Source organism: Dama dama, chromosome 15 (genome assembly GCF_033118175.1).
Source record: "Dama dama isolate Ldn47 chromosome 15, ASM3311817v1, whole genome shotgun sequence".
Classification (NCBI taxonomy): domain Eukaryota; kingdom Metazoa; phylum Chordata; class Mammalia; order Artiodactyla; family Cervidae; genus Dama; species Dama dama.
This window is the reverse complement of record NC_083695.1, coordinates 47,414,347-47,436,721: the sequence shown is the minus strand read 5'-3', so window position 1 is coordinate 47,436,721 and position 22,375 is coordinate 47,414,347. Positions and strand designations below refer to the sequence as shown.

General features: G+C 47.0%; 1 protein-coding gene and 1 long non-coding RNA gene across 8 annotated transcripts in view; one reads left to right on the top strand and one right to left on the bottom strand.

Moving 5' to 3' along the window:
- LOC133070190 (uncharacterized) overlaps positions 1–17,164 on the bottom strand; it is a 142,412-nt gene extending 125,248 nt beyond the window's left edge. For 3 of the 5 annotated variants that reach the window (XR_009696096.1, XR_009696097.1, XR_009696095.1), the window contains exon 1: positions 16,477–17,164. This is a non-coding gene — a long non-coding RNA (uncharacterized LOC133070190). The remainder of the gene's footprint in view (positions 1–16,476) is intronic. The other 2 variants (XR_009696098.1, XR_009696094.1) reach the window with 2 other exon arrangements.
- The window catches only part of RASSF4 (Ras association domain family member 4), a 34,640-nt gene continuing 26,718 nt past the window's right edge, over positions 14,454–22,375 (top strand). For 2 of the 3 annotated variants that reach the window (XM_061162045.1, XM_061162043.1), the window contains exon 1: positions 14,454–14,570. The gene's annotated coding sequence lies outside the window, so the exon portion shown is untranslated. The remainder of the gene's footprint in view (positions 14,571–22,375) is intronic. The other variant, XM_061162044.1, reaches the window with a different exon arrangement.

Sequence of the window (22,375 nt, the reverse complement as noted above, 5' to 3'; positions counted from 1 at the left end):
GGGAGGAAAAACTAACATTCTTGGGAGACAAAGAAGTAGTGTCCCCATTGGCTGGATGAGGGCTGCTCCCCCGGGATTTGTCTGGCTGGTTATTTTCTCATTGTCTGGAGAAGAAGAAAGAATTGATTAGTAAGGACCTTTGCATAAGAGGGAAGTGGATTTCTGAGAAGCCAAGTTTCATTTAAGGGGAACATTACGCTGTGAGTTTCATATTATGACAAAAGTGAAAACAGCCTTTATAAAAAGAAGCTTCCAGGAAGCCAGGAGTATGGTCCCACTGGGCTCTGCTGAGAAATGAGGTCATCTGTAAAGTTTCTGCCAGCTCCACGCTTCAGCAATGCCCAGCTGGGCACATTAGCAGGGAATATTTGCCCAGACTTCAAAGCAGGGCCAAGGAAAATCCAATATTGAGTCTAAAGATAGGCTGTGTGGTTTGTTTTTTTAAAAGCTAGATCTTCTGGGAAATTCATAGAGTCTATGAAGATAGAGAATGGAGATCTGGGGCAATGGGTGTGTCAGAACAGCAGAAGTGCTCTGACATGTCCTGAGGCAGGTGCAAGAGCCCATCCAATGAAATGTTTACCAACTAATGGATATTGAAAGCCTCTGTGAGTCTCAAATCAAATTCCCCTTTAAAGTGAAGATGACAAGTAAAGTAAATAGGCAATGCCTGTGATGATTCATTTGTCCCTAAACAACTGCTTCTGACTGAGGCTGCATGCCGTCCAGAGTGGGGCTGAGGCTGCCATAAGCCCACTATTGCTTCAGTTTCCAGGAGACCCAGTGAGATGTTTACAGGTCCCAAGTCTCTGGTTCCCCTTCTCAAAGTGAACTACATCTTTCTTTTTGGCCAGCAGCACCATTATAAACTTAGAGATCAGGTTGCTAGGGACAAGAGGCCATTTAAGCAACAAATATCCAGTAAGCCCCTCCTAGTTGGCTAGGCACCATGCGAAGTGCTGGGCTAAAGGGATGAGTCCGGCTTACTGTCTCATCCCACAGATGGACGTGTGGCCAACATGAGGCAGATATAAGCATTATAATGAAACTGCAGACAATATTCCATGAGAGATGAATTCAGAGGGAGACCTCGGAAGGAAGATTGATGTTGAGCTTCAAAAGCACTAGCATATTACCAGGTACATCATCGTCTCTTCTGGGACAAGAGAAGCACAGCCAGAAGATATGTTTTCCACACACAACAAAGAAGGTTTTTGTGCAGTAGAAAGAGCTCAAGGCAAAGAGCCCTATCAACAACAAGGCAACAACAATGGGTAGAAATGAGACCTGAGTATGTGCGGGGCATTCAGTGTTCTGCAAGTCCATTTTCTCTAATTCTTGAAGTCTATGAGGCAGGGCCTTTACAATTACACATTACAAATGGGAAATCATAGCACGGAGAATTTAGTAACTTGCACACTGGCTCGGGAGATAGTGAAGGACAGGGAAGCCTAGCGTGCTTCACTTCATAGGGTCGCAAAGAGTTGGGCACAACTGAGTGACTGAACGAAAACACTAGCTCACAAATAAAAAGTAGTAGAGCCAGTATTTATCGTAGGCTCCAGAGCTGATATTCTTCAAGCCATCAGGAGAACAAAGGCTTAGATTGGCCGCAGACCTCATCGGCCCAGCACTTTGACCTTGCTCCATCCTCTGGACCCATCTCCCCTGTGTTTTGAATGAGAAGTGTGTTATCCAGAAAACCCTAAGGTCCTTTCTTTCCATCCAAGTCCTCTGAGACTCATTTTTCTGAGGGGTGGATTGAAAGGAGCAAAGGAACAGGGAGGGATAAGGAAAGTTTAGGGAGTTTGGGTGGGAAGAGGCAGAAGATCAACCCCCGACTGAGGCCTTGACTGTGTTTACATCATTTTCCTCTGCGTTTGTATGCCCGGGAGCAGTTTCTATTCTGAGCGCTAAACCCTCCCACCTCAACGCACAGCCTGAGCAAGGGCTTGACTCCTGCTCGAGGCGCAATCAGTGCTGAGTTGCTCATCCTGCTAGAGGCCTGGCACCTTTGAGATTTTCCCTGGTGGCTGATGGGCCTGAGCAGAGCCTGGGAGCTGTGCCAAGCCCTCCCACATGGCCTGCATCCAAACTCAGAACAGAATCACAGCCTCAGCAGGGTCTTCCCTGCTCTAAGCAGTAGGTAAGTAAGCAGTAGCTAAGTAAACAGCTCTCTGACACTTACAGAGATGCATCAATCCCTAGGCTATGCTCTGGTTTCCTTCCAGAGGCCGAGGTCTCTTTCTGCTCCTGCTTGCTATGTCCCCAGAGAGTGCTCAAACTACCGCACAATTGCACTCATCTTGCACACTAGCAAAGTAATGCTCAAAATTCTCTAAACCAGGCTTCAACAGTACATGCACCATGAATTTCCAGATGTTCAAGCTGGATTTAGAAAAGGAGGAGGAACCAGAGATCAAATTGCCAACATCCACTGGATCATCGAAAAAGCAAGAGAATTCCAGAAAAACATCTACTTCTGCTTTATTGACTATGCCAAAGCCTTCGTGTGGATCACAAGAAACTGTCGAAAACCCTTAAAGAAATGGGAATACCAGACCACCTGACTTGCCTCCTGAGAAATCTGTATGCAGGTCAAGAAGCAACAGTTAGAACTGGACATGGAACAACAGCCTGGTTCCAAACTGGGAAAGGAGTACATCAAGGCTGTACATTGTCACCCTGCTTATTTAACTTATATGCAGAGTACATCCAGAGAAGGCAACGGCAACCCACTCCAGTACTTTTGCCTGGGAAATCTCATGGACTGAGGAGCCTGGGAGGCTACAGTCCGTGGGGTCGCGAAGAGTCGGACATGACTGAGCGACTTCACTTTCACTTTTCAGTTTCATCCACTGGAGGAGGAAACAGCAACCCACTCCAGTATTCTTGCCTGGAGAATCCCAGGGACAAGAGCCTGGTGGGCTGCCGTCTATGGGGTCGCACAGAGTCGGACATGACTGAAGTGACTTAGCAGCAGCAGCAACAGAGTACATCATGAGAAATGCTGGGCTGGATAAAGCACAAGCTGGAATCAAGATTGCTGGGAGAAATATCAATAACCTCAGATATGCAGATGACACCACCCTTGTGGCAGAAAGTGAAGAAGAACTAAATAGCCTCTTAATGAAAGTGAAAGAGGAGAGTGAAAAACTTGACTTAAAACTCAACATTCAGGAAACTAAGATCATGGCATCCGGTCCCATCACTTCATGCAAATAGATGGGGAAACAATGGAAAGAGTGGCTGACTTTATTTTCTTGGGCTCCAAAATTACTGCAGATGGTGACTGCAGCCATGAAATTAAAAGACGCTTGCTCAGCAGACGAATGGATAAGGAAGCTATGGTACATATACACAATGGAATATTACTCAGCCATTAAAAAGAATTCATTTGAATCAGTTCTAATGAGATGGATGAAACTGGAGCCCATTATACAGAGTGAAGTAAACCAGAAAGATAAAGACCAATACAGTATACTAAAGCATATATATGAAATTTAAAAAGATGGTAATGATAACCCTATATGCAGGACAGAAAAAGAGACACAGATGTACAGAACAGACTTTGGGACTCTGTGGGAGAAGGTGAGGGTGGGATGTTCTGAGAGAACAGCATTGAAACAAGTATACTATCAAGGGTGAAACAGACCACCAGCCCAGGTTGGATGCATGAGACAAGTGCTCAGGGCTGGTGCACTGGGAAGACCCAGAGGGATGGGATGGGGAGGGAGGCAGGAGGGGGGATCAGAATGGGGAATACATGTAAATCCATGGCTGATTCATGTCAATGTATGGCAAAAACCACTACAATACTGTAAAGTAATTAGCTTCCACCTAATTAAGAAAAAAAAAAAAAAAAGACGCTTGCTCATTGGAAGGAAAGTTATGACCAACCTAGATAGCATATTAAAAAGCAGAGACATTACTTTGCCAACAAAGGTCCATCTACTCAAGGCTATGGTTTTTCCAGTAGTCATGTATGGATGTGAGAGTTGGGTTATAAAGAAAGCTGAGCACTGAAGAACTGATGCTTTTGAACTGTGGTGTTTGAGAAGACTCTTGAGAGTCCCTTGGACTGCAAGGAGATCCAACCAGTCCATCCTAAAGGAAATCAGTCCTGAATATTCACTGGAAGGACTGATGCTGAAGCTGAAGCTCCAATACTTTGGCCACCTGATGTGAAGAACTGACTCATTTGAACAGACCCTGATGCTGGGAAAGATTGAGGGCAGGAGGAGAAGCGGACACCAGAGGATGAGATGGTTGGATGGCATCACCAACTCTATGGATATAAGTTTGAGTAAGCTCCAAGAGTTGGTGATGGACAGGGAGGCCTGGTATGCTGCAGTCCATAGGGTCACAAAGAGTCAGACATAACTGAGCAACTGAACTGAACTTGCTGTGTTCCAGTCTCTAGGATTTATAAAAACGGTTAGCAGAGCGAGGCCAGCCAGCACCGCCTCTCAAAGGCCTCTTGCTCCCTTGAGCCCTGAGCCCATGGCCAAAGACCCCCAGTTGCTGATGGGAGTCTTTCAGGCCTCAGGACCCCATGGCCACTCTTCCCATTTCCCAGATTTGGGCAGGTCCCTGTGCTCACAGCCAGGCCACTTTTCTCTCCCAGGGTCCTTTCCCAATTCCTGAGAGCTTCCTCCCCACCTCCCGTGTGCTCCACAGTGGACACTGCTCTCCTCAACTTTTCTCCCGCTGTTGTCCTCCCTTCTCGCTTCAGACCCAGTTCACTCACCCCGATGCAGTGACTTTGCCCCCACAATGGGCTCTCCTTGCCTGCCGTGACTCTGCAGTTACCTCAGGCATGGACAGGCTTCTTTCCAAGGGCACTGTTGACCCCTCGTTTGCTGGTAGAGCCTGAATTTTCATAGGTGATCTACCTCCCTCCCCTCTGCCAGTCATATACTGGGTCACTTGGGTCCAGTCACCTGGGTCTACCCTCTGCAGGGCACCCATATGCCACTCCTGGACAACAAGAAGTAAGAGGTGGTAGGCATGGCCCAATACCTTCTGGAAAATGTTTCCCTGCTATTAACATGAGCCTCACTCAGTCACACCCTTCCTCTCCTTCCACTCAATGTGGTCATGGCTGCTGAGAAATATAAGAACTGTTTTCAAATGTAAGGGGGAACTAAAAGTGTGAGGATGAGTGCAGAGATGGAAAGAACCCGGGTCCTTGAAAAGGTCTCTGAGACCCTGACTTAGACAACAATGGAACCACCCATTCCTGGGGCTTTTTATGGTGTAAGATAATAAAATCCCCTTTGTTTAGGTTTTTTGTTCCTTACAGATGAAAGCATCCCATGCTAGAGTGTAACCTACCCATACCCTTTGCTAGGTTTTGCATAAAGAAAATGTCCTATATCAACCCCACCTCTCTCTTTACTCATGGACCAAATTGGGTCCTCATCCTGTTTTGGTAAATAAAGTTTGATCGGAACACAGCCATACCATTCATTAACATATTGTCTGTGACTGCTTCTGCTTGAGAAGTAGCAAGAGAGACGGCACAGGCCACAAATAAGAAAATTTTTACTATCTAGCCAACTCCTAAGTTAGACTCAGTAGGCCAATGGAGAAGCAAAAGTTCCTCAAAAATTGACCCAGATTATATGGGTACATTAAAATGGGAAATCCCTGGGAAAGGAGGCACTGTCATATTTCAGGGTCTTGAAATTTCAAGCATCAGGCCATACCTGGCCACGGAGCCTGTTCTGAGAGGGGCGTGATTCATTTTCTGTGTCCACTTGGCTAAGCCATGGTGCCCAGCTGTCTGATCAAACACAAGTCTAGATGCTCCTGTGAAGGTATTTTTTTTTAAGATGTGATTAACATCTACATCAATAGATTTTTAGTAAAGCATATTTCCCTCTAGAATGTGGTTGAAAGTGAAGTCGCTCAGTCGTGTCAGACTCTTTGCGATCCCATGGGCTGTAGCCTACGAGGCTCCTCAGTTCATAGAATTTTCCAGGCAAGAGTACTGGAGTGGGTTGCTATTTCCTTCTCCAGGGGATCTTCCTGACCCAGGGATTGAACCCGGGTCTCCTGCATTGCAGGCAGACACTTTACCATCTGAGCCACCAGAGAAGCCAGAATGTGGTTGCGTCTCATTCAATCTTGAGGCTTCCCTGGTAGCTCAGGTGATAAAGAGTCTGCCTGCAATGCAGGAGACCAGGGTTCAGTCCCTGTGTCAGGAAGATCCCCTGGAGAAGGGAATGGCTACCCACTCCAGTATTCTGGCCTAGAGAATCCCATGGACAGAGGAGCCTGGAGGGCTACAGTCCATGGGGTTGCAAAGAGTAGGACACGACTGAGCAACATACATACACACACACACACACACACACACACACACACAGCCCATCTTAAGACCTTAAGGATACCTTAAGAGCAAGGACTGAAGTTTCCTGAGGAAGAAATGATTCTGCTTCAAGACTGCAGCATGAAAATCCTGACTGAGTTTCCAGACTGCTGGTCTGCAGATTTTAGACTCAAGCCTGCTACATCAACTCGTACCTGAATCTCTCGCCAGTTGGCCTGCACAAAAGATTTTGGACCTGTCTGCCCCCAGGAATTATTTATTGGAATTGTCAGATGAGCCAATTTCAATAAATAAATAAATCTCTATCCACCTATCACAATAGGATATATAATATAATATAATATATAGTTCCTATTTGTATTTCTCTTGAGAATTCTATTACACCAGTCATTCTAATTCTGTCCCAGGTATAAGGTTGACATCTTAATTATTACAATGAGGGAGAGTTTTCAAAGTGAAAAAAAAGAAACAATTTCCAATGGACACACAATTTAAGAAGTTTAGTAATTATACAGTGCTGTCCTTTCTTAAGGGCTTCCCTGGTGGCTAGGATGGTAAAGAATCTGCCTGCAGTGCAGGAGACATGGGTTTGATCTCTGGCTCGGGAAGATCCTCTGGAGAAGGGAATGGCAACCCACTGTAGTATTCTTGTCTGGGAAATCCCATGGACAGAGGAGCCTGGGGGGCTACCGTCCATGGGGTCGCAAAGAGATGACACGACTGAGCAACTAACACACATACACACATCCTTTCTTAAACAGTCAGGTCCTTAGTTTACAAAGTTTGAGAAGGAAGCTTGGGAATGGGCAGCTTCTGTCACACCAGGGGCAAAACAGAGGTGGCTTTGATAGCAGGTTCAGAGGTAAGGTCAATTCAGCTGAAACATCTTTTTAAACCCAGGGTTAACAGGTCAAGTCTGGCCAACTTGCCCCTTCCCCACTGGGGATGTTTTACATTCCTCGGGAAGCTGTGTGCTTAGAAGACTAGGTAGAGGAGGCCACTCTCCCCTCCAGGACACAGTAGCAGCCACATTCTCTATGCTGGGGAGTCTCCCCAAAGTGTCTGAGGAGGATCATTTTGAAATTCACAGCCCAGGAGCTGGACAAAACGGCCCTTGTTTGTCAAATGCTTTATTTTTCATCTAGAAGATTTCCACTTCCTTTGGCTGCTTAATATCCTGGCTTGAGGGAAGGTCCTGACACTCCTTAGTTCTCAGCCTTGAGTATCAGTCAATATTGTATTATTCATAGAGATTCAGGCTTCCAAGCAACACAGACTCTGTGTGGAGGGAAACCTTACTCAAGACATTCTCCTTTGAAGCACATTGTCCCGTAAATCCTCCTGCCCTTATACTCTTTCATGTCCAGCCATTGTGTTCAGTAAATAGTCTTGCTTTTTGTTAAATGAATCAAAATATTAAACAACTTAAAGTTATTTTCTATTATTAAAATTATAGTTACAATGAAAATGCAGTTTGTCCCGGAGTTTTGCATTGCCAGTTGTTTTCATCCTATTGTTAAGATCTTATTAACTTCTGATCATTACAACATCCATTCATAATAATCGACTTTCTAGCAGCCCCATGTTATCAGCATTCTCCAGAGGCACAGCCACATAGACAGTGGAAGAACATATGAGATGTGGGTGAATGGGGAGGTGACACAGGTCTGGGGGAGGCATGGGAAGGCAGGGAGAATCCAAGGACGTGGAGAGGTGTACCTTCCCTAACTTTCTGATTTGTACTGTTGGATGAACCAAAAAAAAAAAAAAAAGGTCTGTATGTCCAGTGTCAGGAAGATAGGGAGGAGAGTGTGAAGAGAAAGATCTTAACTGATCAACCAACCAGACCTGTGTATGCTCTCTGCCTAGAGATATTCATGCCATCCTTATCCTCACATATGTTTTTTGAGCAGTTCTGGATACATTTACACCCTCTTCTTGGGGCCAAGTGGAGAAAGGGCTTGAGCTAAGCAGTTATTTTTCCCCAAAGGAAATTTCAGCAGCAATCTTCAGCAATTAATATATCACCTTTTAAAGCAAACTCTCATCCTTCTAAGAAACCCAGTGCCTAGCACTTATTAGATCTGCAGTATGGGATGGATGTTTTTCCAAAGCATAACTTAAAGGACAAATAATATGTTGAGTGTGTGCCCATTTAAGGAGAAGGCTCTAATGTGGTAAACATCATTGAAATTTATGTCCATTTGTAGAATAAATTCTCATTCTCAGTCTGCCTCTGGAGTGGGTTGCAGAGTTCCATATATTAACCTGAAGTTATTATTTACATGCTAATAAATGGAGCTAATGCAAACTATTTCATATAGGAAAGAAACGTAGATGGTATGCAAATTATTTGAGACATCGTCTGAAAACTGGCAAATCCTGCTGCACATTAAGATCACACAATGGGATGATCTTGCTACTCAAGGATTCCACCAAACTGAATAGTACAAGAAGTATTCTATAAGTGGACTCTTCCTGCTAATGGGTTCAATAAAACAGAACCCATTAAAGTAAAGAAAATCTACTCGAAACTAGATCTTACCAATCTCAATCAAGTACAATCATCCAGTAGTTTCCCAAAGATATACATTCAAAATCTGCCGAATTTTTGAAAACTTGCTTTAAAAACTCACTTGTCCAGAATCTTCTGTCAGAGAAAGTAAAAGGGAAAAATCATACAAAGTCACCCACAAAAGGCCTTAGGAAATAACCCAGTAATTTTAATTCAAACTCCACTTTACTGTTTTAAAAGAATGGCCTTGAAAATCATCTTCATTGTTAATATTATGTTAAAATATACATCTATTTTCTTTCAAGACTCAGAGAAATCTAAATTGACTCTTAACAGTGTGTGATCATACCCAGGCATTTTCACGACTTGCCTCTCAAAACACCAGAGGGAGAAGGTAATTTCTCCATCTTCTTGGAATGGTGCCCTGGTGCCTAGAAGCTTCAAGAAAAGCCAAGCACAATGCACTGCCCCAGGGGCAGCCTTATCTGATGCAAGAAATCATATGTGTTTGATCAGACTTGGGCTCCTTTATGTTTCCACACTTACAAGTCAAACATAAGCTTATTCTCTGTGGCTCCTTCTTGGCTAAAAATGTTGGATCATGAGTGGTTCCCTTCTGCATTTTATGGATCTTACAAGTCAGTCTGGACTGTTCACAAAATAAAGATTTTTTTCCTAACGACTTTCTGAAGCAGGAATGCTATAAAAAATGAGACTGCCCAAGATAACAAGATAATGCCCTATTTCCTTATTGACTCCCAAAGGTCCCCGTTATTGGGACAGTTCCCTGGAGGAAGAAGTCTTCCAGAAAATTCTGTGGCCCCTGCTTCCCTGAGCCCCAATCTTCCAACAGAGGTACATGCTTAGTCGCTCAGTTGTTTTACCCACCAAGTCATCAGGGAAGCTCCTTATAGAGGTAGACATTGTTCTACCCTCATTCCCTGGTGGCACAAATATGACCGTCAGGGCAATTAGGAGGCAAACTCAGATTCTGTGACTTTACTCACTTTGTCCCCTTCCATGGGGTAATGAGCCTCCTTATGTCTGTTTTCTTACCTGAATCTGACAGGCAGGAAAAAAAAATCAGTCCTACACCAAATATTGATTAAACACCTTCACATTCCAGGCAGAGTTAGTATCTAAGGAAACAGATAAAATCTCCCTCTCTCAAGGATCTCATGATAAAGAAATGAAATACACAGCATGCCAGAGAGTAGTATGTCCGGGCCAGGGACTGGCCTTTTAGATAGTGGGCAAGGGAAGACTGCAGAGAAGAGCAGTTTGTGTGTAAAACCTGAAGGAGGTGAAGGAACGAGTCCTGCAGATATTTGGGAGAAGAGCCTTCCAGGCTGGGGCAATAACAAGCGCAAAATCCATGAGGTTGGAGTGGGCCAGGTGTGTGGGAAAAAGAACAGAGAAAGGGAGGGGAAGTGGGAGGAGATGAGGTCAGAGAGGCAATAAAAAGAGCAAGATCTGCAAACTACAGCCCAGGGGTCACATGTGGCCTGTCACCTGTTTTGTTAAGTTTTATTGGAACTTCACTAGTGTCCTTTGATTTGCCTGCTATCTATGGATACTTACAAACCACAACAGCAGAATTAAGTAGTTGTTATGACCAACCTAGACAGCATATTAAAAAGCAGAGACATTACTTTGCCAACAAAGGTCCATCTAGTCAAGGCTATGGTTTTTCCAGTGGTCATGTATGGATGTGAGAGTTGGCCTATAAAAAATGCTGAGCACAGAAGAATTGATGCTTTTGAGCTGTGGTATTGGAAAAGACTCTTGAGAGTCCCTTGGACTGCAAGGAGATCCAACCAGTCCATTCTAAAGGGTGTTTTACACCAGTCCTGGGTGTTCATTGGAAGGACTGATGCTGAAACTGAAACTCCAATACTTTGGCCACCTCATGCGAAGAGTCGACTCATTGGAAAAGACCCTGATGCTGGGAGGGAGTGGGGGCAGGAGGAGAAGGGGACGACAGAGGATGAGATGGCTGGATGGCATCACTGATTACATGGACATGAGTTTGAGTAAACTCCGGGAATTGGTGATGGACAGGGAGGCCTGGCACGCTGCTATTCATGGGGTCCAGAGTTGGACATGACTGAGCGACTGAACTGAACTGACTGACTGAGATCACTTAGCCCACAAAGCCTAAGATATTAAATATCTGGTCCTTTACAGAAAAGACTTACCAACCAATAAACAAATAGTAGTTTATTTGGGGGCCTTTCCTGGTGGCTCAGAAAGAAAAGCATCTGCCTGGAGGTCTAGAGAAGGCAGTGAAGGCATTGTGCAGCAACTCCGTAAAGTTACTAAAGGCCCAGACTACTTTTATCTTTGTGTTCCCAGCTTTAGCATGTGGACATGTTGCATCATAACCTCAAAATGGTTGCCAATGTTCCAGACATTACACATTATACACATTTGAGACAGAAAGGCAGGGGAAAGGGGAATCTATCTGATCCTTCTATCAGGAAAGCAAAAGTTGTCTTCACCCTCCAGCACAGTTTTCCCTATCTCTTAGCCCAGAAGTGGGTCACATGACCACTTATAGCTTCAAAGGAAGCTGAGAAAACTATGTAAAAGATTGTCAAGATTGACTTAGACAGTAACTTTCAACCTTTTTTTTAACTGAGGCCCACAGTGAGAAATATATTTTATATAACAGCCTAATACCCATAAGTGAATCATAAGATAAATAAAATTTTGTAAGACACAACTTTCATTTACTATGTGTGCTTTACATTGATATTTTCTATTTTTAAAATACTAGTCAAATCACGTACTAACTTAATTTCATGACTCACTGTTGAGATGTATGTACGGTATGAAAAATACAAATTGTCACGATCCATTACTAGAGAGTGGCACATTGCTGCTCCAAACAAGTTGCTCACTCTTGCTGTCTCCTTCTCTGTTTCTCTCTCTGTCTCCCTCTCAACTTTTTTTCTGAAGTACTATTGATTCATGATGTTGTGTTAGTTTTTGGCTTATAGCTATGTGATTCAGGTATATTCCTTTTTCTAATTCTTTTCCATTATGGCTTATCACAGGATAATGAATATAGTTCTCTGTGCTATATAGTAGGACCTTGTTGTTTATCCATTGTATAATAGTTTTGTAGCTGTTAATCCCAAACTCCCAATTTACCCCTCCTCTATACCCCCTCCCCCTTGGCAACCACAAGTCTGTTCTCTATGTCTGTGGGCCTGTTTCTGTTTAGTAGATAAGTTCATTTGTGTCACAGTTTAGATTCTACATATAAGTGATATCATAGGACATTTGCCTTTCTCTTTCTGATTTACATCTCTTAGTATGATAATTTCTAGGTCCACCCATGTAGCTGCAAATGGCATTATTTCATTCGTTTTTATGAACAATATTCCATTGTATATATTTGCCATATCTTCTTTATCCATCCATCTGTCAATGGATATTTAGGCTGTTTCCATGTCTTCGCTATTGTAAATGGTGCTGCTATGAACACTGGGGTCCATGTATCTTTTTTAATTATGCCAAGGAGTTGGATTGCTGGATCATATGGCAACTCTATTTTTAGCTTTTTGACAAACCTCCTTACCATTCTCCATAGGGGCTGCATCAATTTTCCTTTCTTTTCCTTTCTTCTCTTTATTTTTTCCAAAGTAGAGAATGGGTACTGGGTTGGCAACTAAGAGTATACACAACACTCACCATAAGTGATCTGGGGGCCAAATATGGTGCCATTGAATACTGAAGGAAAAGGTGATTCTCCTTCTGAAGGTCCTTGAGGATGAACACTTGTGTTCTATGTAAAATGTGGTTAGTAACAACCATTCCCGGGAAGGTTGTGGGAATTGGATGGGATCCCTACTGTAAAGCACCCACAGAGTGCCTGGCACACAGTGGGAGTGAGGGACACATCAAGCTGTTCCTTAAAGCCAATCATCACTCCAAGCTAGTCCTGGCCCTGAAGATAGCATATTCTTGATCAGCACTCTCAAGTGCTGGAAGGCCCAAGGGAAATTGTGTCTTACCTGGGTGCTCTGTCCACTTATCCTATTGAGCATGAATGAATGCTCAGAGGTTAAGGGTTACATCGGATTTTACTTACTGTCTGAAAAAAAAAATTTAAAAACAGCTTCTGAAGCACCCAATTATTGTCCTCAGTTTTGGTGATCAGACCTTTGGGCTCTGTAGGAACAGAGGTCCCTGACCACAGGGGTGTCTTGAATTGGCAGAGAATGGGCCACTCTTCATGAAGTCGTGCAAAGACAGAGCTGAAATATCCTTGGCCTGTTCATCTTTAGCTCCATCATTTTTACAGATGGGGAAACTGAAGCCAAGAGCCATTGCAACAGGGCAAGTTTATGCAAGAAGTCAATGGTAGAGCCCAATCTCTTTACCCCATAACCAGCAGCCCAAACTACAAGGATTAGTACAGCCTCCCTCAAATGGGATCCAGAAGCTCATAGACTCAAATCCCAGGCAGATTTTTACCTATGTGGGCACCTGCATTTTTCTAAAAGGTCCATATCACATTCTAAACTGGCCATATGACTCTAAAAATATTAGGATTAACCACAGATTGAGACGAAAGTAAAATGATTCATGCTGAGGGGAGGGAAGGGGAAGTCCCAAGGTCAGGGTTGGGATGGTGGTATAAAACAGAAATCAGAATTGTTTTCGTCAACCCCTTCTCCATCCCTTCCACCCCCACACCCCAGAATTATGGAACTGCTCCGAGTTCCCCAAAAGGCCATGGTCTTCTGTTCACTCTACCCCCACGCAGGTAAATCCTCCTGCCGCTGCTGCTGCTGCTGCTAAGTCACTTCAGTCGTGTCCGACTCTGTGCGACCCCATAGACGGCAGCCCACCAGGCTCCGCCGTCCCTGGGATTCCCCAGGCAAGAACACTAGAGTGGGTTGCCATTTCCTTCTACAGTGCATGAAAGTGAAAAGTGAAAGTGAAGTCGCTCAGTTGTGTTCGACTCTTCGCGACCCCATGCAGCCCACCAGGCTCCTCTGTCCACGGGATCCTCCAGGCAAGAGTACTGGAGTGGGTAACTGGCAGAGAAGTTATCTCCTCTTCATCATCTGAGGATCTGATTTCTTAAAGGCGGTGAAGCTCTGAGAGGCAACGCCAACGTTGCAGCCAAACTGCAGACAGGTGGCCCTTGAGCAAAAACTAACATCGCTCGGGTTCTGCTGACTACCTCCTCTCTCATGACAGGCACACTAGTAATTGAGGGGCTTGCACAGTGACCTTTGTTGGAAACCCGAGTGTCTATTCCCGCAGGGGTCCTGACCTTGGCCAGCATGCTTGATTCTGCCGATCCAGTCGCGGCTGCTTACTTCGTGAGTCTCCCTCAAGGCGCCCTCGGGGTGGTCCCTGGACAGCCCGCCCAGCTAATGCCCCAAACCTTCCCCGAGGCCCCTCGGCACCTCCCCTACCCTCCCGGGCGTGCCAGGGGCTGGGCGGGTCCGTCAAGGTGACAGGACTCCATTGGCCAGAGTTGGACGAGAGGCGGGGAGGGGCGGGAAGAGGCGAGGGGCGGGGCGAAGAGGGAGTAATGAGGCTTTGCCATTGGTTGGAGCGAGGCGAGGGGCGGGGAGGGGCGGGCCTGACCCTCCAAGTCCTGGAGGACCGGGCAGTAGGCGCTGCGGAGGCATCTCGGGTGACTGCGAGGGCAAGGCACCGGCAGCGGGTTCTGCACTGCACGATGAGTGGTCGGTGAGTGACGCACCGGGCGCCCGCGGAGCTCCGATCTCCCTCCACCGCGCAAGCCCAGGACCTGGCCCAGCCAGGGGCTCTGGAGTCTAGGCACTTGTGCCCCTTGGCTGCCTCGTGCTAAGTCCCCTCCCTCTGCCAGCCTGGCACTTTCTGGGCCTTGGGCCCACCGCTGAAAGTGGGCACTGCGCCAGGTACCTGCTCCAATGAGAGGACACTTAAGGAGCTAAAACCTGAGCAAAGCAGGTGCGCGCGTGGCCGCCGGCTACATCTTTGCCCACCTTGTCTCTTACCTTGGCCGATATCCTAGCAGCATTGATCTTAGAATTGGGGGGAGAGGCTTGAAGTGCCTCTGGCACAACCCTCAGATTTCATGGATGGAAGACCATGAACACCGAGATAATAGCAGCATCAGGGCCTCACAATCGCTATTTACAGAGGAATTGCCTTGTTGTCAGACCTGTGCTAATAGTTGTAGCACAATATGTTTCTCACACTTCTCACAGCCTTGATACTTTCAGTATCCCCATCTTCAGATGAGAAAACTGAAGTTTGAAAAGTTACAGTGTTGTCTGGTTTTACTGAGATGAGTCAGGGGTAGGGTCAGGATTTTTAGCCAGAGCTTATTATGCCAGATTTCTTTCATTTCCCCCACTGAGTTCAGCCACCCTGTTTGCCCCGTGCTCTTGACTCTGTCCTGCACTTCCCACTCTGGACAGATGCCTTTGTTTTATTAATCTGCAACAACCCTGGGGGAGGGCTGTGTGTGATCTCTCGCACCAGGATCAGTGCCAGGCCAGTGACAGTGTTTTCTTAAAACACTGAAAAAGCTTTAATAACCCCACTTCACAGAGGAATTAAGTAGGGTCATAACAGGTGAGGGCTGGGATTCTGGAATTTGAGCCCAGAAATGGTGAAGGACAGGGAAGTCTGGCATGCTGCAGTCCATGGGATTGCAGAGTGGGACTTGACTTAGTGACTGAACAACAAGTTGGACTCCAAAGCCATGCGCTTGCACTTGCAAGAAGGACCCTCACAGGCTTCTCTGTAGTTTAACTGCTCACAGCACGATCAAGATTTGTTGGCAGAAGCCATGAGTAAACAATAACAACAACTAAAATGCCGATCCGCCTGCCTCCAACTCCCTTGAGTAATTCCTGAGCTAATGCCAGCAGGGTGGGAGGTGCTAAGGAGAGGAGGGAGGAAGGCGGGGGATGGGAGAGAGAGGGGAGGAAGGGGAAAGAAGAAAAGAGAAGATGAATGCCTTAGCCCTAGGTCAAAAAATTGCTGGCTGGAAGTTGTTATGGGGTGTGTTTCACCGCTGTCAGTACATTTTCATTAGTTTTTGTCATTATCCCCTCTGTGCATAGTGCTGGTGGTTCAAGACTTTGCAGGGAAAGTAAGATTGAGACCACAGATTAAAGTGTCAGTGTGGAAGCAAGGGTTGGGGGGGAGGGGCAATGAGGGCAGGTGAGGGGGTGGGGGGCTAGGGGGTGAGGGGGGTGGAGCTGTATTTCCACCAAGAGACTCCATCAGGTGGCCTGGAGAACAGAGTGAAGGTCCAGAGTCCCCCAGGGTCAGGGTCAGCTGGACAATGACCCGTAACAACAGAATATGAACAGAACTCAGGCATGTGTTACAGTTCAGGTTCTATAAATGCAGAGGCTCAAAGGGGAGGCTCTGACTATGGGAGCTACCAGAAAGCACTCTGGACTGGGCCCTGTTTTGAGAGTGAGTTCAGCTAAATACTGTGGCTAATAGACGCTCCTGCTGAGGACCGTCATCCTCTCTGAGTACCATGTTCCCATATCAGAGCCTCGCTGTCCCTCTGGAGCCCTGGACTCCCATTCAGACTTCTACTGGGAACTTCTGTTTATCATGGGTGAAGCCCATATGAAGCCCATCTTACCTGTTCCCTCATTCACCTTCACAGCAGTCAGTGATTCAGCTGAGGAATCTGAAGGTCAGAGAAGGAAAGGGATTTGCCTAAGGTCACACAGCTACAGAATCCCAGTTCAGTTCAGTTCAATCGTTCAGCATGTTCAACTCTTTGTGACCCCATGGACAGCAGTACACCAGGCTTCCTTGTCCGTCACCAACTCCCAGAGCTTATTCAAACTCATGTCCATTGAGTCGGTGATGCCATCCAACTATCTCATCCTCTGTCGTCCCCTTCTCCTCCCGCCTTCAATTATTCCCAGCATCAGGGTCTGTTCAAATGAGTCAGTTCTTTCTCATCAGGTGGCCAAAGTATTGGAGTTTCAGCTTCAGCATCAGAATCCCAGAGCAGAGCTCTAAATCCAGATCCTTGCAAAGACTGGTGGTTATCCTGTCACAGAGGACACTGAAGAAAACATTTTCAAATTGTTTTAAAGTAAATCAAAATCAAATAGGAAGTGGCTGCACTTCCCGAAGCTTCGGCAGATTTCTCACTCTTGTTAAAGGGGAACTTGCAGTTGGTTCCCTCCCTTTTTTGGCTTCTGACCTCCTTCCCCAGGATGCACTGCTGAAAGAGATTTGCAGCCTCTTCCCCTTACCTTGGGCTTCCCAGGTGGCTCAGTGATAAAGAATATGCCTGTGGTTTTAGAGACGCTGGTTCGATCCCTAGGTTGGGAAAATCCCTGGAGGATGAAATGGCAACCCAGTCCAGTGTTCTTGCCTGGGAAATCCCATGGACAGAGGAGCATGGTGGGCTATAATCTATGAGTTCACAAGAGTTGAACACAACTTTAGTGACCCAACAAGAACAACAGCAACAGCCTTGCCTGACCTTGGGGGGTAGAAGTGAAGGTGTCATACAGCCCCATAGCCGCAGAGCTGGGAAGAGACCTAAAGACTCTCTTTTCCAGCTGCCTGGCTACAATCCTGACTAAGCTAAGGCCCAAGAGATGCAGCAGCATGCTGAAATCATGTACCAAGCTGATGCCCCAGCAAAGCTCACACCTGCCTTCTCTCTGGGATGCCCCCTTGTCTCCTCTCTCTTGTTGTGACACATTTCGGAAGAAGTTCTTAACATGGGACCTAGGGATCCAGGGGCACATGGGTTAGGGTTTACTGATCCCATGCAATGGTATGCAAATCTCGTGTGTGCGTGTGTGCACACTCACACACACATGGGCATTTTTCTGAAGAGAGTGTGTTAAGTTTCAAGAGACTCCAAAGGGCTCCATGACCCATGGTTCTGAGCTGAACCGTGTCTTGCAAGAAGCCGCCGTCAGCAGCTGCATGCGGTACGCAGGTGTGGTGCAGTGTGTAGCGCTGGCTGCGGGCGGAGGGCGCACCAGGGAGCCGGGGGTGGGGGCAGCAACAGAGAGCATCAGTGTTGCCCCATAGCACTTGATAATAGGAGGGCCTGCCCCTCTAACCCCAGGCCAGCGGGATATTGGTCAGTGATCATTCTGAGTAGCTATTTGGCCCAAAAAGCACGGCTGCAAGGATTCCTGTTTCTATGAGTGCGTGCTCAGTTGTGTCTGACCCTTTGTGACGATATGGACTGTAGTCCACCAGGCTCCTCTGTCCATGGGATTCTCCAGGCTAGAATACTAGAGTGGGCTGCCATTTCCTCCTTCCTCCTTCAGGGGATCTTCCCTACCTAGGGATTGAATTCTCATGTCTCCTCCATTGGCAGGCAGATTCTTTACCACTAACGCCACCTTGGAAGTCCTATTTCCTTAAATCTCTTCTTCCATAGGCCAGGGGTGGGTCCAGTTTGAGGAGGAAGAGGTGTGTGTAAGGACTTTGGCCAGGGAGTATGTATGTGTGAGAGGGAGCAGGAGGATTGGAAGTGCTTTCTTGCCCCAGGTTGCCATGTTTTGAAAGCAAGGACAGAAACCAGAGATCTGCAGGAGTCCGGGTGTAGCACCACCTGTAGGTGGGAGCTACCAGAAAGCTTATGAGGAGGGCCAGGCTGCCTAAGTGCAGAGGGTTCGGCTCTTCAGAGGAAGGGCAATGGTGTCACGGAGGCCTGGGTGTTGGGATGGTCTGAGGGAGAGAGCTGGGGGAAGCCCAAGGTTTGGGGGATGAGAGGATACAGTAAAGGTGAGCCAGGGTCACAGGATGGATCAGGAGAAGGCGGTGAGTAGAGGTGCCAGCGGCTCTGCGCTGGCCGCTCCTGCTCTGCTCGACTCCAGTTGGACTGCACAATGTCCCCCTGGGCTTCCTGGCCACCAGGCTTGGGGCAGGGAGGGTGTGGTTAAGCCCAGGCTGGGGGTGAGGATGGAGGAGAGAGGAAGAGCCAAGACAGCCGTGTGGAAGGGAATGGGAGCTGCAGCTGCTGTGTTCCCGCTCACCACCCGCATCCCAGCAGCTGGCTCTCTTGGCAAAAATCTGTTGCTTGGGAGTGGCCTGTGTCTGTCCAGACCCCCTATCAGGGGCAGCTGGTACCAGCAGGCACTACAGCTTCTTCCTTGGCCAACTTCCTGCCATTTGCTGGTTAACAGGTGCTCTCAAGGGCCCTTTTAAAGGTTCATTGTTTTCCCGGCCACCTTCCTGCTGGCCCTGGCTGGTGATCGAAAGTTGTAGCCTTGGGCTGCAGAACACGGGACTCGGGCTTCCCAGGAATGCATGGCAGTGTCCCAGCACCTGCTGTCTTCCTGAGAACCTCCTTCCTCCTTCTGGTCTGAGCAGCCTGGGCGCAGAGGCTCCCAGTCGTGCCCCTCATGCCCTGTCCTTTTTCTTTGGCTCATCCTGCCTTCCCGCTCCTGTATTCTTGCCTGGAAAACTCCATGGACAGAGGAACCTGGTAGGCTACAGTCCATGGGGTTGCAAAGAGTCAAACACGACTGAGCACACACACAAAGAGGAACATCAGAGTCATAATTTTATAAGATGTAAGAACAGAGGTTACCAAGCATTCAGATTTCACAAACATCCTCAGAACATTTTAATTTGGACACTGATAACATTTTCCATTCTGCCAAGTGAGGACAACAATGACCATCTGTTGTTGCCACAAGTTTATGAAAGAGGGGGCATTGTGGGCAGCACATCATCTTGAAATAAAAGGCTTTCAAATGTAGTGGGTTTAGCCTCAGGAAAACACCACTGCATTAGCCTTCTTTTTCTGCTTCAGACCTTGGCCTGTAGGAAGTGGGCTATGATGATGGCCTGAAGAGCCATCTGCCTTCCCTCGTGATAACTGGCTCCACAACCCCCAAAGAGGAAAGTGGTCCAAATCAGGCAGCTGAAAACCTTCAGTGTCCTTTGTCCCAAATGAAAGGCCAGGGACAATGGGGAGGGCAGGCAGCCGGCCCACTGTCCTCACGGCCCCTCCAGCCCACTGTCCTCACGGCCCCTCCTCACGGCTGGCAGAGCAACCACTGAAGTGCAAAGCGAAAACAATTCACTGCCTGTTCACTGGGACAGGTAACCATGGCTGGCTTGCTGCCCTGGGGCCCTTCCTCTGGGGACAGGGAACCCTGGCTGCAGCCTGAGTCCTTGGATTGGGGACGGAGCCTCCTCCAGCCAGGGAAGCAAGAGTGGAGGCCCGTTCTGTGTGCCCTGGGGCCTGGGGGAGGGGAGCCAGCCAGGACAAAGAAAGCTGGACTCCCCAGAGCCACAGAGCTTTGGCCTGACCAGCTGCATCTGTCACTCTGCACTTTGCAGACTGCGCCAGGGTGGCAGGCCAGCCCATCCTCTCCCCGACTCCATCCTCGACCAGAGCGGCCCGCTTTAATCCCTTTGTGTATTAGGCTTCTCCTAGGGTTTTATTTAAAGATAAGATCATGCTTTTTATAAAAGGTAGAAAAACATTCCATTGGAGATTCATTAAGTCCTGCCCAATGAATGAGGAGAGTGAACGTTTAAGGGGAGGTTTCAGGAACATGTTCCAAATAGAGAGACATCTCCATTGACTTTCTTCCTGGACATGTGTCCCTGCTCTCTCTCAAAGCTCTTATTCAGGTTATCTATAGGATGCCTCTTAGGTACCCAAGCAGCTCACTTGTGAACTGGACAAGACACTGGGAATGAAAACTCTCTCAACCTCCAGTCGGGTAAATGAGGCACAAACGTGGTATCGACATTTGGAGTGGAATTCTGAAAGTGACTCTAGAGCTCAGGTCTGGAATGCAAGGAGATGACAGAGTTGCCAACTTGGGAGTCGGGGGATGAGACATGTAAGAATCAGAGACCATGAGACTGGCTTCAGGCCATATGCATGATGGATGTCAGAGGACCCAGCAGTATATGGTTCTCTCAAAGAAGAGAAGATTGTTTTTCCCTGGGGTAGAGCTTCCTACCCTGTAAGGCTCAGGCCTCGCCCAGCAGTTTGGAAGCAGCTTTGTTGCTTCCCCAGCCTTCCTCACTTCCCTCCTCCCCTTACTTGGGATGGTGTCCTCCATTCTCTTTCCCTGACACAGATGCTGTTTACTCAACAAGCCACCTTCTCCTTTCACTTCATTCTATGTCATCTAGGATCCTTCTGCACTTTCCTCCTGATTCCCTCTGAGCTGCCAACCCCAGCTGATGTCACCCAACTCCAGCTGGAAACCCTCAGCTTGTTGATTGTGTCCTTTAAATAAGCAGGCTCTCTAGGGTAAAGTATATTCCAGAAGCCCAGTGCAGACAGCATCTCCTTTGTCATGCAGCACAGTAATATCCAGAGATGGAAGACCCCCTGGAGGAGGGCAAGGCAACCCACTCCAGTATTCATGCCTGGAGCATCCCATGGACAGAGGATCCCAGTGGGCTACAGTCCCTGAAGGTCCCAAAGAGTCGGACACGACTTAGCCATGAGCACACACGTGGACAAGGCCATGGACGGAGGCTCCCCACCACCTACCTCACCTTCAGCCAGAACACCGCCCCCCCAACCCCGTTAATCTAATCTGCATAAATATTCCATTTGAATGAAGAGTTCCACAGCTAAGAAAATTTCTAACTCAATGGAAATCAATATTCTCATTGTACAGATGGAAAAATCAAGACCCAGAGAGGAAAAATCATGCAACTGAAGCTATATGGGTTTTTAGCAGCTCCCAGCCCAGAACACTTTAAGGAGCATCTTCTATTAATAACTAATCACTGTTTATAAGATAATTCTTTTAGAAGAGAATTCCACTTGTAAGTGTCCCTACTAAATAGAGCAAAATGGGCATATTCCTCACATGCTATGGGAGAATGAAAGCACGAAGTGTTATAAACTGTCATGTATCTGCAAGTTTTACATATATGTGTACATGCATGTGTGCTAAGTTGCTTCAGTCATGTCTAACTCTTTGCAACCCTATGGACTGTAGCCAACCAGGCTCCTCTAACCATGGGGATTCTCCAGGCAAGAATACTGGAGTGGGTTGCCATGCCCTCCTCCAGGGGATCTTCCCAACCCAGGGATCAAACTCGCATCTCTTGTGTCTCCTGCATTGGCAGCCTGGTTCTTTACCACTAGCACCACCTGGAAAGTTAAAATATATGTATATATTCATTTTTTAATTAATTTATTTATTTTAATTAGAGGCTAATTACTTTACAATATTGTAGTGGGTTTTGCCATACATTGACATGTATATTCAATTTAATTGAATTATTTACTGCATTAGAATAAACTAGATTACCCTGCAGTAACAAATCCCTGAAACAGAGAGGTTTATTTCTCTTCCCCCATCCACATCTGTTGTGGATTGGCAGAGGCCTCTGGTCTCCCGAGATACTCTGGGAACCAGGCTGACCATCAAGAAGCTATACTAACTGGGTTATGTGGCTTTCTGGGTCACCACGGCAGGAGGCAGGAGAGCTGCAGGGTCACACGCTGGCCCAGATGCGCTGGCCCGGGAGTGACTCACAACACTTCTATTTGCAGCGCTAGTCAC